General features: G+C 46.1%; 1 long non-coding RNA gene across 1 annotated transcript in view; it reads left to right on the top strand.

Moving 5' to 3' along the window:
- The window catches only part of LOC132382774 (uncharacterized), a 52,671-nt gene that overhangs the window by 14,265 nt on the left and 21,943 nt on the right, over positions 1 to 16,463 (top strand). Inside the window, exon 2 of the long non-coding RNA XR_009508458.1 lies at positions 6,302 to 6,391. This is a non-coding gene — a long non-coding RNA (uncharacterized LOC132382774). The remainder of the gene's footprint in view (positions 1 to 6,301; positions 6,392 to 16,463) is intronic.

Here is a 16,463-nt window from a genome sequence, read left to right as displayed (position 1 = left end):
GCAGCGTAGATCGCATTAGGGTTAGATACTTTTTCCCAGGCTGGGAATGGCTAATATGATGGGGCATAATTTTAAAGAGATTGGAGGAAAGTATAGGAAGGGATGTCCATAAGACTATAAGACATAGGGGCAATGTTAGGCCATTCAGCCCATCGAGTCTGCTCTGCCATTCCATCATGGCTGATCCCGGATCCAGCTCAACCCCATACACCTGCCTTCTCGCCATATCTTTGATGCCCTGACCAAATTCCACCCTAAATATACTCATGGACCAGGCCTCCACTGTAGTCTGTGGCAGAGCATTCCACAGATTCACTACTCCTTGGCTAAGAAAAATTCCTCCTTAACTCTGTCCTAAAAGGTTGCCCGCCAATTTTGAGGTCGTACCCTCTCGTTTTGGATACCCCCACCGCAGGAAACGTCCTCTCCACATCCACCCTATCCTAGTCCTAGATGTCAGAGAGAATTTTTTTTTTCTCACAGAGAGAGGTGGGTTCATGGAACACTCTGTAGGTGGTAGAGGCTGATTCACTACGGACATGAGGGAAACTCTGAGAAAGGCACATAGATAAAAGAAAATGGAGGACTATGTGGGGTGGAAAGTTTAGATTGATCTTCAAGTAAGTTAAAAGGTCAGCAAAGGATTGTGGGCCGAAGGGCCTGTACTGTGCTGTAGCGTTCAATGCTCTATGTATCTATAAATTCTACAGATAGCCCTGTTTTTCTTGTTTTAAATGAAGCACCACAAAAGCCTCAGCTTGTAGGCAATCTGGCACCATTTCAAAGGTGTTTGTGAGATTCAGAGTAATAGATTCAGAGTCACAGAGCACTACAGCACAGAAGTAGGCCCTTTGGCCCATCTAGTCCATGCTGTACCGTCATTCTGCCTAGTTCCATCAACTAACCTGAAAGCATGTACCACCGGGTTCAAGGCCAGCTTCAACCACGCTGCTATAAGACTATTAAGTCGTTCCCTAGTATTATACACTCAGTGGCCACTTTACCAGGTATCTTCTTTACCTGATAAAAATGGATGTTTGTGGCCTTCGCTGCTGTACCCATCCACTTCAAGGTTCGGTGTGCTGTGCTCTTGAGATGCTCTTCAAGGTCGTAACCTGTGGCTATCTGTGATCCTGTCGCCTTCCTGTCAGTTTGAACCAGTCTGGCCATTCTCCTCTGACCTCTCTCATCTAGAAGCCATTGTTTTGCTCGCAGAAGGATTTTTTTTTTTTGTCACACCGCTGTCTGTAAACTCTGGAGACTGTTGTGCATGAAAATCCCGAAAGAGATCAGCAGTTTCTGAGATACTCAAACCACCCCACCTGGCACCAACACTCACTCCACAGTTAAAGCCACTTAGATCACATTTCTTCCTCATTCTGAACAACAAATGGACCTCTTGACCATGCCGCCATGCTTTTTGCATTGAGTTGCTGCCACACGATTGGCTGATTAGATATTCGCATTAATGAGCCGGTGTCCATAATAAAGTTACCACTGAGTTTAAGTTGGACTCTTTCTCTCACAATCTACCTCGGTACGACGTTACACCTTTCTCTGCACTGCCCTTTCTCTGTAGCTGTTGCACTTTTTTCTGCATTGTTAGTATTTTTCTTAGTTCTATCTCAATGCACTGCGTAATGATTTGAACTGTATCAGCAGTATGCAAGACAAGCTTCCGCACGTGACAATAATAATCTATTTCCTCTCCCTCCTCTCGGAAGCTGGTGTCTCTTTGGGTTTCTCCATCCTGGGCAGAGTCAACGAAAGAATCCAGAAGCTGTGACATTCCAGTTCAGGACTAAAGGGGAACTGAGAGACGTGGGAACAGGGCAGAAGGGCCGAGCTGAGGTCCAGGTCTGAGCAGCATGGTTGAGCAATCCCCCAGTGCCTGAGCCCTGCTCTTGGTTTGCTATGCTCACGGTCAGCCCCACATCTCAAGTTCAAGTTCATTGTCATTCAATAGTGTACGTGTGTATTCCCAAACGGACAACGTTCCTCCAGACCAAGATGTACAATATGCTGAGGCAGCGTGTTGTGTCCTTGAGCGAGGCACTTAACCACACATTGCTCTGCGACGACACCGGTGCCAAGCTGCTTGGGTCCTAGTGCCCTTCCCTTGGACAACATCGGTGGCGTGGAGAGGGGAAGGCCTGCAGCTTGGGCAACTGCCAGTCTCCCATAAAACCCTGCCCAGGCCTGCGCCAAGGAAAAACCTTCCAAAGGCGCAAATCCATGGTCTCATGAGACTGACGGATGCCTATACACACACACACACACACACACACGCACGCACGCATGCACGCACGCACACACACACACACGCACGCACGCACGCACACACACACGCACGCACGCACGCACGCACACACACACACGCACACACACACGCACACGCACACACGCACGCACACACACACACATACACACACACGCACACACGCATGCACGCACGCACACACACGCACGCACACACACACACGCACACGCACACACACATGCACACACGCACACACACGCACACACACACACACACACACACACACACACACATATATCTCACACACGCACACACACACACACACACACATATATCTCACACACGCACACACTCACACACACACACACACACACACACACACACATATATCTCACACACACACACACACATATATCTCACACACAATGCATTAAGTGATATTACCACAAATAAATTAACAAATAATAAAATATACAGGTTTCCTCCAAAAGTAGAGTATTCCTATGAAAACTTTCGTAAGCCAAAATGTCGTAAAGCGAAGAAGCAATTACCATTAATTTATATGGGAAAAATTTTTGAGTGTTCCCAGACCCAAAAAACAACCCACCAGATCATACGAAATAACACATAAAACCTAAAATAACACGAACATATAGTAAAAGCAGGAATGATATGATAAATACACAGCCTATATAAAGTAGAAATAATGTATGTACAGTGTAGTTCCACTTATCAGAATTGGGAAAATTTAGCCAAAACCGATTTGGAGAAAAAAATCAGCCACGTACACGCATGCGCACACACCTGCCCGCGCAAGGCTTCACGGTCACGGTAGTCTTTCTCCGGGTAAACACAAGTTTAAAGCGGGCGCCTCTTCTTGTAAAAGCGAAAATCCTCTTCGGATTCCTTTTGGTTAGCGAAAGCAGGTACTAATGTGGGTCTTTCGTAAAAACGAAGAGGCGCAAAGCAAACTTTCATAAAGCAGGGGCCACCTGGTATTCCAGAAGGTTGACTTTTAGTGTTAAGTCCATCCGTGACACAAGTTAAAGAGTAAACAGTACAGTGCTAAACAAGAGAAGGTCTGCAGATGCTGGAAATCCAGGGCAACATGCACAAACTACTGGAGGATCTCAGCAGGTCAGGCTCTGCAGAAAAGAGTAAACAGTCAACGTTTCAGGCCGGACTGGAAAGGGAGAGGAGAGGTCAGAGTAAGAAGGTGGTGGGGGGTGGGGGGGGGGAGAGGAAGAAGTACAAGGTAATAAGTGACAGGTGAAACCTGGAGAGGGAAGGGGGTAAAGTAAAGAGTGGGAAGTTGTTTGGTGATAGAGATAAAGGGCTGGAGAAGGGGGGGGGGGGGTATGACAGCAGTATAACGCTATTGGCATTTCATAAGTGATGAGACCTAGAGATGGCAGGGAGTGCAGTAGTCTCATGGCCTAAGGGGAAGAAACTGCTTCCCACACTAACATTCCTCGCCCTAATTCTACGGTATCTCCCACCTAAAGGAGATTGTGGTATGGATGGGAGGGATCCATAACAATGCCAATGGCTCTGCATACGCAGCACTCCTGGTAAGTGTCTCAGATGGGTGGAAGAGAGTCAAAGTTGGCCGATGATGGCCAAGGTTTCACTTCATAGACGGTGTCCCTTTCCATTGATGGGGAAAATCCTCTTAATTCTGACTCCTAACACCCGGTCTTTGAGCAGTAAAAGTGGCTCATGAAATTCCAAGCTTATTCATCACCCTTCCTTCATACCCGAGAAAATATCGTTTGCAAACAGGGTGTAACTTGACTGCATTTTTAAACACTTCAGAAAGTCTACCACTTGACTTTGTACCTTTGTTTAGTATCTGGCTTATTGTACCTGCCATTCATGTCAGTAGTAACTACATATCTTATTAATACTCTGAAAATTAATCTTGAAAACCATATAAACCAGCAACAGAAACAACCTTTAGCCTATCTGTAAAAAGTTATACATTTCTTAGAATTGTTCTCTGGATGTTACAGATCGAAGAGATAAGAAATGTAATGTCAAAAAGAAAGGCAGACAAGCTTTCGAGAGAAGTACAAAGACTCTTTCTGGCTGGAGTCAATCTGTAAGGTTCACGTACAACAAAAACACAGAACATTACAGCCCAGTACAGGCCCTTCGGCCCCAGTGTTGTGCTACTGCGACTATAGCCCATCAGACCTTGAAGTGGATGTGCTACAGCAGCAGAACACTATGAACTCACTCTATTAGGCACTCCCCCCATAGGTAGCCGTCGATCCCAGGGGATCATGGGTTTGCGCCTCTGGTGGGCCGTGTCCTCTCCAGGGCGCAAGCCCGGGCGGGAAGATTTAAAGGACCGGCTGTTGCCCACGCAGCGGATTTCCCCTCTCCACGTCACTGACGTAGTCCAAGGGAAGGGCAAGCGCCGATACAACTTGGCACCGGTGTCGTCGCAGAGGCTGCAAGAGTGAACTTGTAAACAACATCAAACTGCCTGAGGGACCCCGACTCCGGATTCCTTCCTTGAGGTTTACTCCCATGGGCGGGTGTGGCCGCAAGGCAGCGGAGTTTAAAGTCAGAGCTCTCCTTCTCCTAGCCAGGCTGCCGTCCAAGGCTGACGAGCCCCACCTGCCCGAAGCAACTGGTTTTGAGGCGCCAGTGATCTGCCTTTGCCCCTTCTCTTGTCAGTTGAAACAGTTCTGCCAGGCCTAGTAACTAAGCCAAACATGAAGGCCAAGAGTTGGACTTGGTTGTAAGAGGTTGTTAGAGACACACGCCATTTGGAGCACTTTATAGGTAGTGGGAACCTATCCCCAATACCACCCCCGGCTATGACAACCTTAGGAACCATTAGGTAGCTAATAAAGTGGCCATTCAGTGAATGGCTTTTATCATCTTATGCACCTCTATCAAGTCATCTCTCATCCTTCATCATTCCAAGGAGAAAAGCCCCAAATTCCTCTTTCTTCATCTAAGTTTCTTATATCCATGTGCTGTGTGATTTAAAGCACCCTACAAAGTATTCCCTCCTTTATGTGGCCAGAGGGCTGCAACCCTCAACTTCTTAGAGTAGGGTTGGGGGCAGGGTCTGAGTCTGAAACATCAACTGTTTACTCGTTTCCATGGAAACTGCCCCGCTGAGTTCCTCAAGCATTTTGTGTGTGTTGCAAGGCAGAGTATCAGTCGTGAGCCATCAAGGCTCTGCTGCTATTGAACAGTCCTTATCTCATACCCATGTACTATGACGTGCCCTTTGTAGACATGTTGGGCTAATTCTCTTATCTTTCACCTTTGTTTTTTTTCCCATGTGGTATTTATAGCATTAGTGGAAGAGTCTTGGATCTGTCCCAAAATATGATGTAGTTGTATTTTGTGGTTTAATCAGCCCTGGGCGCACTATCAAATAGTAAGTTATAAATTCCTTGCTCTTTCCAAATGTCAGCAATGAGTAATCAGCTAGATCAATATTCTGTTACCTGTTATTTTATTCAGAATATAACACTAGCATTTCTTTTGAGAAGACTGGAAGACAAAACAAGATGTAATACCAAGGTTTTATTCGGCATTGGTCAGACTGTGCCTGGGGTATTGTGAGTAGCTATGCCTAAGAAAGGATCTGCTGGCCTTCGGAAGGGTTCAGAGGAGGTTCACAAGCGTGATTCTGGGAATGGAAGGGTTAATGTAGGAGTGTTTGACAGCTCTGGGCCTGTGCTCACTGAAGTTTAAAACAAATTAGGGAGGATCTCATTGAAACCTACTGAATATTGAGTATATTGAATATTGAATATTGAAATGCTTAGATAGAGAGGGTGTGGGAAGGATGTTTTCTGTGGGGCAGGGGACTAGAACCAGAGGACACAGCCTCAGAATACAAGGATGTCCTTTGGAACACAGATGAGGAGAAAGACATAGGAGCAGAATTAGGGGTAATAACTGTGTTCAGGCCAAGGTCTTGAAGCTTTATTGATCAGTTTTGAGGAGATGATTCAACCTTGGCCTCAATGCCTCCTTCTGCAACTGAAGCCTTGATTTCCTCACTTACAGATCAGGTCAGACTTCAGGGATCAGAAGAATGGAAATGAACTGGAGAACCTGCATGTTAATTGTAACTTTACAATGTTAACATTAATGACGGTAAGATAATGAGATTGTAACCCATGATAACTATTGTAAAGCGATGTGTGTTCACCTTTGGTTACACCATGTGAGGAATTCATAATACTGTGGGTGCTCTTGACTGAGTATAAGTGGCAGAGTAGTTAGGTTAAGAACTTGGCAGAGCAAATGATAAATGTAATGCTGGAAATCCTGAGCAATGCACACAAAATGCTGGAGGGACTCAGCAGGTCAGATAGAATCTATGGAGAGGAATAAATAGTTGATGTTTCATGTTGAGACCATTAATCTGGATTATCTATGAGACCAGATGATAGATCTCCGCCTGAATCATTGGCTGACTGAACCTAATCCATCTTAAATCCTTCCTCAACACTACCTGCCCCTCAGCTATTTTCATGTTGTCCGTAAACTTGGCCACAAAACCATCAATTCCATCATCCAAATCATTTAAACATAAAAAGAAGCGGACCCAACACAGACCCCAGTGGAACAACACTAGTTGCTGGCAACCAACCAGAAAAGGTTCCCTTTGTTCCTATTCTTTGCCCCCTGCCAATCAACCAATGCTCTACCCATTCCCAGACAGTTTCCTGTAATACCATTGGCTCTTCAAATGATCAAAGTGCATTTATTATCGAAGTGTGTGTGCAGTACACAACCTAAGAATCATCTGCACTACAGACAACCACGAACCAAAGACCATGGGACCCGTTCAAAAAAAATCAACCCTGCTCCCTACGCACATAAAAGAAAACAAATCATGCAAATGGCAGGGAAAAAAGGGTAAAAACACAGAGTAGAAAACACTGAATCAAAAAGAGTCCAGGTGCATTCAGTTCAGCTCGGTGTTTATCATCCGCAGGCCGGCCCGGTTCAAAATTGTCCAAAATAGCATCAAAATAAGATGCGACCAGAAACCAGAAACACATCATAACGTGGACTACAGAGTCCAATCCACACATCATGTCAATTAAAACTTGCCCAAGATCCAGAACTCTGGCACCACCCTCTGACAGCAGCGAGGGAGAGAGAGATCGTTCGAATGCAGGGACCTTCCTTTGGGAGCAGTGAGCGAGAGCTTGGTAAGCAGCACTGAACAGCCACGTGCCTTCCGCACTCGCCTCGATGGCTTCTCTAGGTGCTTCTGTCGACGAGATCAGCAAGGAATGGAGTCGGTCGTGGGTTCGGCCTTGGGGACGCACACTTCGTGGAAACCCCTCCGGGGCAGCAGAGTGCCAGGTCACTCAATCAGCCTGAAAACACACCACCAAAATGCAGGAGGCGGGCTCCAGCAGTAGCAGAACCACATTTGAAATTTAAAAGAAGAGAAGGAAGTAGTTTTGTGAATCGTCTGGAGGATGGCACCCTTGGTCACATTTTTCATTCTTTTCTCTTAACTTATTAAGCCACCTCATGTGTGGCACCTTGTCAAAGGCTTTCTGAAAATCCATGCAGACAGCATCCACTGATTCTCCTTTGACTATCCTGCTTGTTATTTCTTCAAAGAGTTCCAACAGATTTTGTCCTAATCTACACTTGCTGGGTTCTCTTTGAAACCACCAAAACCGGCCTTTCTCCAATTTAGAATCTCAAACCCAAGGACCAGACCTATTCCCTCCCATAATTACCTTGAAACTAATGGCACTATGATCACCAGATGCAAAGTGTTCCTCGACACAGGCTTCTGTGACCTGCCCTGTCTCATTCCCTAACAGGAGATCGCCTATTACACTATCTCTAGTTGGGACTTTTATCTACTGATTAAGGAAACCTTCCTGAACACATATGACAAACTCTTTCCCATCCAGCCCTTTCACAGTGTGGGAGTCCCAGTTGATATACAGATAGTTGAGGTCACCCACCATCACAGCATTAAGTTTCTTGCAACGGCCTACAATCTCTCGACACATTTGCTCTAAATCTCTTGGACTGTCGGGTGGTCTATAATATAATCCCTTTAATATGGTCATCCCTTTTTTATTCCTCAGTTCTACCCATAAAGCCTCACCAGATGAGCTCTTGTCCATCTGCACAGCACTGCCATGGCATTTTCCTTGACTAGTAAGGCCACCCCACCACCCCCCCCACCCAATCCCTCCTGTTCGATCACGTCTAAAACAACGGAATCCCGGGCTGCCAGTCCTGCCCCTCCTGCAATGCTACTAAGCTACAATGTCATAATTTCATGTGCGGATCCATCTCTGAGCCCTGCTGACTCTCTACAGTACCCTTTGCAATGAAAGATGCAGCTCAGAATATTAGTCCCACCGTGCTTGAACTTTTGATTCTTGACTTTGTGCCTTTGTCCACAACCACTCCACTACCTCCTCTGCTCTGGTTCTTACCTCCCTGCAACTTTGCTTTAAACCTCTCACCAAGCGAAACTTCTCAGAATCTCATTCTGATCCACCAAAACTTCTTTCTGCTCCCCTAACCAACGAATCCCCTGTTACTACACAGCTCACCTCTTCGCTTCTGAGCCACAGAGCCAGCCCTAACAGCATTGGCTTTCCTCTGCTAGGTCGCGCCTCCCAATGGTATCTGACCTGTTGTTGAGGGGAAAGGCCATGGGGTACTCTACATTGGCTGCCTCTCTCCTTTCACCCTCCTGTGCCCTGAACTTGGGTGAAACTACCTTCCTGGGTGTCCTGTCTATTGACCCCTCTGCCTCCCAAATGATCCAGAGTTCATCCAGTTCCAGCTCCAACTCTTTAACACGGCAAGTTAGAAGCTGCAGCTGGATGCATTTCTTGCAGGGACACACCTTCCCACATCCCGCAAGAGGAGCATACCGGTATCCTGCCTGACATCCCCATCCTGCTCTAAGAATGCAATAAGAAAGACAGAATAAATAAAATAAAATCTACCTGCAGCCAATGCATCTCCTCACCAATGCCTCGAAGAGCCAAAGCTTCAACTCCCCACTCCATCGCTGACCCGCTCAGACAATAAATTGGCCGCTGAATGCATCCCTGGATTTCTGTTTCAGCATTGATGACAGTGATGGTGCTGGGTTCACATGAATCCCACCAAGTACTCTAATAACCTCAAGGGAAAAGAAAACGTCTGTCATCTTTACTCAGCTTAACCCGCTGGTAGGGGTTTGCGGTTACAATCGCGTTTAAACTTTCTCCTCACTCCAGGGGAAAACCAACGATGAGCGACGAACTCATCTTCACCGGTGTTCACCAGCGTCTTCAAAGTTCAAAATTAATTTATTTTGAAGTACATATATTATTTTGAGTACCATATGCTGCTCTGAAATTCATTTATTTATTGATACAGGCCCTTCCTTCCCACCTATTTAATCCTAGCCTAATCATTTACAATGACCAATTGAACAACTAAACTGTGCACCCTTGGTCTGGAGGAGGAAACCAGAGCTCCCGGAGGAATCTACAAGGTTCAGGAGGGGAGGGAGCGTATAAACTCCTTACAGCCAGCCCGAACTGTAATAGCATCGCACTACCTGCTGCGTTACCGTGGTATCCATGGTTCCTTGCAGGCATTCATAGTTGATACAAAAGAATCACAATAGAATTAGTGAAAAATGACACACAAAGACAAAACAACCAGTGTGCAAAAGATGACAAACCGTGCAAACACAGAAAGAAAACTTAATAATAATAAATAAATAATATTGAGTCACTGAGTTGTAGAGTGAAAGTGAATGCATAGGTTGTGGAATCAGCTCAGAATTGTGGTGAGTGAAGTTATCCACACTGGTCAGGAGGCTGATGGTTGAGGGGTAATAATTGTTCCTGAATCTGGTGGTGTGGGGCCTAAATCTACTGTACCTCCTTCCTGATGGCAGCAGTGAGAAAGGAGCATGGCCTGGATGGTGGAGTCCTTGGCGATGGGTTCCGCTTTCCTGCGGCAGTGCTCCTGGTGGTATGACTAATGCGCTCAGTGATGGGGAGGGCTTTTCCTGTGATGGGCTGGACGTCGCTGTTTCCATCCCAGAGCTCTTCTTGTCGACATCAACACTACGTGATGGTTTTATTTCTAAAAATAAAACCTAAGTAGGTTATTGAAGCCTAGAGAAGTGCTGGTTTCTTTCTGGGGATGGTCAGATGAAAGAGGAGAAAAACTCCTGAAGTGTGTAATCTTTCCCCAGTGACCTATCTCAGCCTCTTGGTAGACTGTGGTCGGTTGTTGGTCATAATGCAGTTATTCCCCTTCACGGAAGGAAACGCTCATTTGATCGTTTCTGCACAAAAACTTTGAGGCGGGTGAGCTGAAAGTGAAGACAAAAGTAGGACATTTGATGTGTGAGAGAGCTTTGCACTTCCTATTGCTGGAATCCAGCTTGTGCTCACACAAGGCTTTGATTACATGAGTAATTCTGCATGCATGGCGTTGTACACTTGTGCATCTTGCTACACATTTCTTTCCATTTTGATAGGAACATCGTTCAGTGTCACTTGATCCATTTCTTCACAGATGTTTGTGCATACATTTTCACATTTTTAATTGTGTGCTAGTGCATTCCGTGTGCTTGAGTGTGTTCATGCGTTTCGCCCGATACACGTGCGTAAAAATGCGTGTCGTGAACCTGGCGGCTTGCCGTAGAGCGGCGAGATTCTTGGGTTTATGAGCGCCCAGATTTATTGATCAAGAGCTCGACTGGAGTGGTCAGGCCCTTGTGCTCTCGGTTAATCTTGTCAGGTCGATTGAGGTAGTGGTTCTGGCATTCTGTGATTATTTAAAGAGGTCTCTTATTCGGTGCCTGAGGTGGGTCATGAGGTTGAAGAGAATGAATTCTTGCGGTGTTGGCTTAGAGGTGCTGTAGTTACCCAAAGTCTAACCTCTTGTTTCTGTCTCTTCCTGGGGATCCCGCCATTCCCTTGCTCCTGGTTTGAGCTGTAAGCCTGCCGCCCGCGGGATGAGCAGGTTTGTGTCAGAGAGGATAATTCTTGCGGGGTCGCTCAGCTGCTCCTCCAAGGCTCATATTCTGAAGTTTTCCCTCTTGTTTCTGTCTCTTCCTGGGGGGATCCTGCCATTGCTCTGCACCTGGGTCCAGTCCATTGTGACTGCACCACTTCAGTGTGTTTGAAACATTGGGACTGTCGTGTGCTAGGTCATATGTGCATGTATTTACATGCTTGCACAAAGTGTTTTGAATGGTTTTAAGCATATTTGTATGTGATAGGTTTTTTGAAAGATGTGTGCATGGTAAAGAGAGATATAGAAACATAGAAAACCTACAGCACAATACAGGCCCTTCAACCCGCAAAGCTGTGCCAAACATGTCCTTATCTTAGAACTACCTAGGCTTACCCATAGCCCTCTATTTTTCTAGGCTCCATGTACCCATCCAGGAGCCTCTTAAAAGACCCTATCATTTCCGCCTCCACCACCGCTGCTGGCAGCCCATTCCAAGCACTCACCACTCTCTGAGTAAAAAACGTACCCCTGACATCTCCTCTGTACCTACTTCCAAGCACCTTAAAACTATGCCCTCTCATGTTAGCCATTTCAGCCCTGGGAAAAAGCCTCTGACTATCCACACGATCAATGTCTCTCCTTACCTTTTACACCTCTATCAGGTCACCTCTCATCCTCTGTCACTCGAAGGAGAAAAGGCTGAGTTCACTCAACCTGTTCTCATAAGGCACACTCTCCAATCCAGGCAACATCCTTGTAAATCTCCTTGGCACCCTTTCTATAGTTTCCATGTCCTTCCTGTAGTGAGGCGACCAGAACTGAGCACAGTACTCCAAGTGGGGTCTGACCAGGGTCCTATATAGCTGTAACATTACCTCTCGGCTCTTAAGCTCAATCCCATGATTGATGAAGGCCAATACACCATATGTCTTCTTAACCACAGAGTCAACCTGTGTGGCAGCTTCGAGTGTCCTATGGACTCGGACCCTAAGGTCCCTCTGATCCTCCACACTGCCAAGAGTCTTACCATTAATAATATACTCTCCCATTGTATTTGACGTACCAAAATGAACCACCTCACACTGATCTGGGTAGAACTCCATCTGCCACTTCTCAGCCTAGTTTTGCATCCTACCAATGTCCCGCTGTAACTTCTGACAGCCCTCCACACTATCCACAACACCCCCAGCCTTTGTGTCATCAGAAAATTTACTAACCCATCCCTCCACTTCCTCATCCAGGTCATTTATTAAAATCACAAAGAGTAGGGGTCCCAGAAGAGATCCCTGAGGCATTCCACTGGTCACCAACCTCCATGCATATGTATGTATCTCTCTGTGTGCATGTGTGCTCTTTTAGAGTCATGGGATCACTGAGCACTACACTACAGCACAAAAACAGGCCCTTCGGCCCTTCTTGTCCATGCTGAACTCCTATCCGCCTGGTCCTACCAACCAGCACTTGGATCATAGCCCTCCATAAGAGAACTTTAAAATCAGTTCTGAAAGATACAGGAAGCCAGTGCAGAGTAGCTAGTGCGGGAGTGATGTGTTCCCTCATCAAACTTAACCAAACTTCTTTTAAGTAATGAAATCGTACCTGCCACCACCTCTTATACTGGCAGCTTTCTTCATGCCCTTACCACCCTTTGAGAGAAGACGTTCTCCCTCAGGTTCCCCTGAAATATTTCACCTTTAACCTCTGATATCCAGTTGTATGATCACCCAACCTCAGTGGAAAAAGCCTGCTTGCATTTACCCTTTCTATACCCCTCAAAACTGTGCATACCTCTATCATATCTCCCCTCATTCTCCTATGCTCTAGGATAATAAAGTCCTAACCTCTTCAACCTTTCCTTATTACTCAAGTCCTTGAGTGCTGGCAATATCCCTGCAAATTTTCTCTGCACTCTTTCAATTTTATTTGTATCTTTCCTGTAGGGAGGTGCACACAATTCCTCAAATTTGGCCTCACCAATATAATCATATAACCATATAACAATTACAGCACGGAAACAGGCCATCTCGGCCCTTCTAGTCCGTGCTGACTAGAACATCTTATATAACTTTACCAAAACTTTCCCAACTTTTATACTCCAAGCTTGTACGTGTCTGTGTTCTATTTGTGTAACTATGGGTGTGTTTGTGTATGTGCTTGTTTCTGTGTGAGTAGGTATGTGTTTTAATGTTTGTGGAGGTACGTGTGTATTTCCATGTTTGTATATCTAGCACGTGTTTGTGTTCCAGTGTGGGCTTGTACAGTTCATTCCACAGATTACAATTCTCCTGGAACCCAGCTTCCCTCTTCATTTCGCCAACGTTGTTACCCTGACAGAGAGTCAGCTGGTTCTCCTGGCGCCCAACTTCCTCTTCATTTTGCCAACGTAGTCACTCACCCCTGGCAGAGAGCCGGCTGGAGGCCTGAAGGTCGGATTGTCTGTGAATGTTTGACCTTTGGCATGATTCACCAAGGGCTTACTGGCATGGCAGAGGGCAGCCTGGAACATGAAGGAGATTACTTTAATTCCCCTGCCAGTGCTGTAAACTCGGAGACACAATAACAGGTGTGTGTAAGTGACACCTTAGGCACTGTGGAGAGCAGGGGACTTTCCTCAGTAAATCATCTCTTGGGACCTCTGTTTGACTTCCTCCTCTGTCCCGATCCATTGCTGCTGTCTAGGTCTGCCTCGTGCTGAGTGCCATAAGGGAGGGAAGTTAGCGAAAGTAGCTTTACTTGTTACGCGTACTGTACATTGAAATATCAAAGTATACAGTGAAATGCACTGTATGCGTTAATGACCAGCACAGTCCAAGGATGTGCAGGGGTCAGCCTGCAAGTGTCCCCACACTTTTAGCGCCTGTGTAGCTTGCCCACAACTCACTAACCCTAACCCGAATGACTCTGAAAAATGGGAGGAAACTGGAGCACCCAGAGGACGGTCACAGGGAGAATATTGCAAACTCCTCACAGACATGAACCGCCACCTGTGTGGGAAAAGTTGACCTTCAAGAATGAATCGCAGCGAGGTTGTTATAAAGGAGGCCATTCAGTGCATTGAGTCCTTGATGGCCCTTATCTTTTGCCTTTTGAGTATTATTCTGGTCCCATTGATCAGGACTGTTGGTGCAAGCCCTATAGACCTGACGCATGAAGAAGGAATGTGCCTTGTTGGTCTTCATTGATAGAGGTCAGTAAGATGATTAGATAGAGTGGATGGCCACAGTTGTTTTCTCAGGGCAGAAAAGACTAACACCATCCGCCTTGCTCTGCTGGGTGGGAAGCTGACAGTGATGCTTCCCTGGTGTCATGGATTATTGATTACCTGACTGGCAGACCACAGTACCTGCACTTGCAACACTGTGTGTCAGACAGAGTGGTCAGTCTGACCTGTCTCCCCTTCCCTTCACCATCTGCACCTCAGACTTCAACTACTGCACAGAGTCTTGCCATCTTCAGAAGTTTTCTGATGAATCTGCCATAGTTGGATGCATCAGCAAAGGAGATGTGGCAGACTACAGGGCTACGGTGGGAAACTTTGTCACATGGTGTGAGCAGAATCATCTGCAGCTTAATGTGAAAAAGGCTAAGGAGCTGGTGGTGGACCTGAGGAGGGCTAAGGCACCAGTGACCCCTGTTTCCATCCAAGGGGTCAGTGTGGACATGGTGGAGGATTACAAATACCTGGGGATACGAATTGACAATAAACTGGACTGGTCAAAGAACACTGAGGAAGTCATTCCTACCTGTGGCCATCAAACTTTACAACTCCTCCCTCGGAGTGTCAGACACCCTGAGCCAATGGGCTGGTCCTGGACTTATTTCCACTTGGCATGATTAAATTATTATTATTTAATTATTTATGGTTTTATATTGCTATACTTCTTCACTATTCTTGGTTGGTGCGACTGTAACGAAACCCAATTTCCCTCGGGATCAATAAAGTATGTCTGTCTGTCTGCATAATTTTAAAGCGATTGGAGGAAAGTATAGGGGAGGTGGCAGAGGTAGTGTTTTTTACACAGTGGTGAGTGCGTGGAATACGTTGCCTAGGGTGGTGGGAGAGGCAGATACATTAGGGACATTTAACAGACTCTTGATAGACATGTGGATGAAAGAAAATCCAGGGTAATGTAGGAGGGAAGGGTTCGATTGACTTGAGTAGATTAAACAATGGACACAACTTCATGAGCCAAAGGGCATTTACTGTGCTGTCGTGTTCCAACTTCATTGTCTTTGCTTCTCTCCCCGCTCACCACTGTTGCAGAAGGCCCCGCGCTGAAGGCAGAGTACAGCGAGCCGCATGCTCCTTGGGACGTGGTTGGCTCCGAGCAATCTTACCTTCATTTCGTATTCTCTGTGCCAGCAGATCAATATGACCCTGACGCTAACTAACAAACACCCTCCCTGCCAGGTGCTTCAGAAACAGGCTGAGTATCACTGGCAGCTGATGTGAAATTTGTTGTAATGTGGCAGCAGTACCTTTGCAATACATTATCATAAAAAAAAACTGTAAGTTTTTATATTAGAAAGTTAAACAAATAGAGCAAAAAGAGGAAACAAAAGTAGTGAGGTAGTGTTCATGGATTCAGAAATCAGATGGTAGAAGGGAAGAAGCTGCTCCTGGATTGTTGAGTGTGTGCCTTCAGGGTCCTGTACCTCCCCCCTGGGTAGCCTGTCCTGGGTGATGGGGGTCCTTAATGATGGATACTGCCTTTCTGAAGAGTCGCGCCTTGAAGGTGTCCTGGATGCTGTGGAGACTAGAACCCATAATGGAGCTGACCGAGTTCACAACTTTCTGCAGCTTATTTTGTACCCCCCCCAATGATACCAGACGATGATACAACTAGTTAGGATGCTTCCCAATGGTATATCTGTAGAGATTTGCTAGTCACCTTGGTGACATAGCAAATTTCCTCGAATGCCTAGTGAAATATAACCTGTCAATCCTTCTTTGTAGCTGCATCAAGGAACCCAGGAACTTGGAATTACTTGCTCTTTCCACTACTGCTCCCTCTATGAGGACTGGTGTGTGTTCCCTTGTCTTACCCTTTTTGAAGTCCACACCAGCTCTTTTGTCTTGTAACGTTGCATGCAAGGTCATCGTTGTGACACCACTCAACTAGCTGATACATCTCATTCCTGTACACCATCTCGTCACCATCTGAACTCCCACCAACGATAGTTGTGTAATCAACAAATT

This window comes from Hypanus sabinus, chromosome 29 (genome assembly GCF_030144855.1).
Source record: "Hypanus sabinus isolate sHypSab1 chromosome 29, sHypSab1.hap1, whole genome shotgun sequence".
NCBI lineage: Eukaryota > Metazoa > Chordata > Chondrichthyes > Myliobatiformes > Dasyatidae > Hypanus > Hypanus sabinus.
The sequence above is the reverse complement of the archived record's forward strand: the minus strand, read 5'-3'. Positions and strand labels throughout refer to the sequence as shown.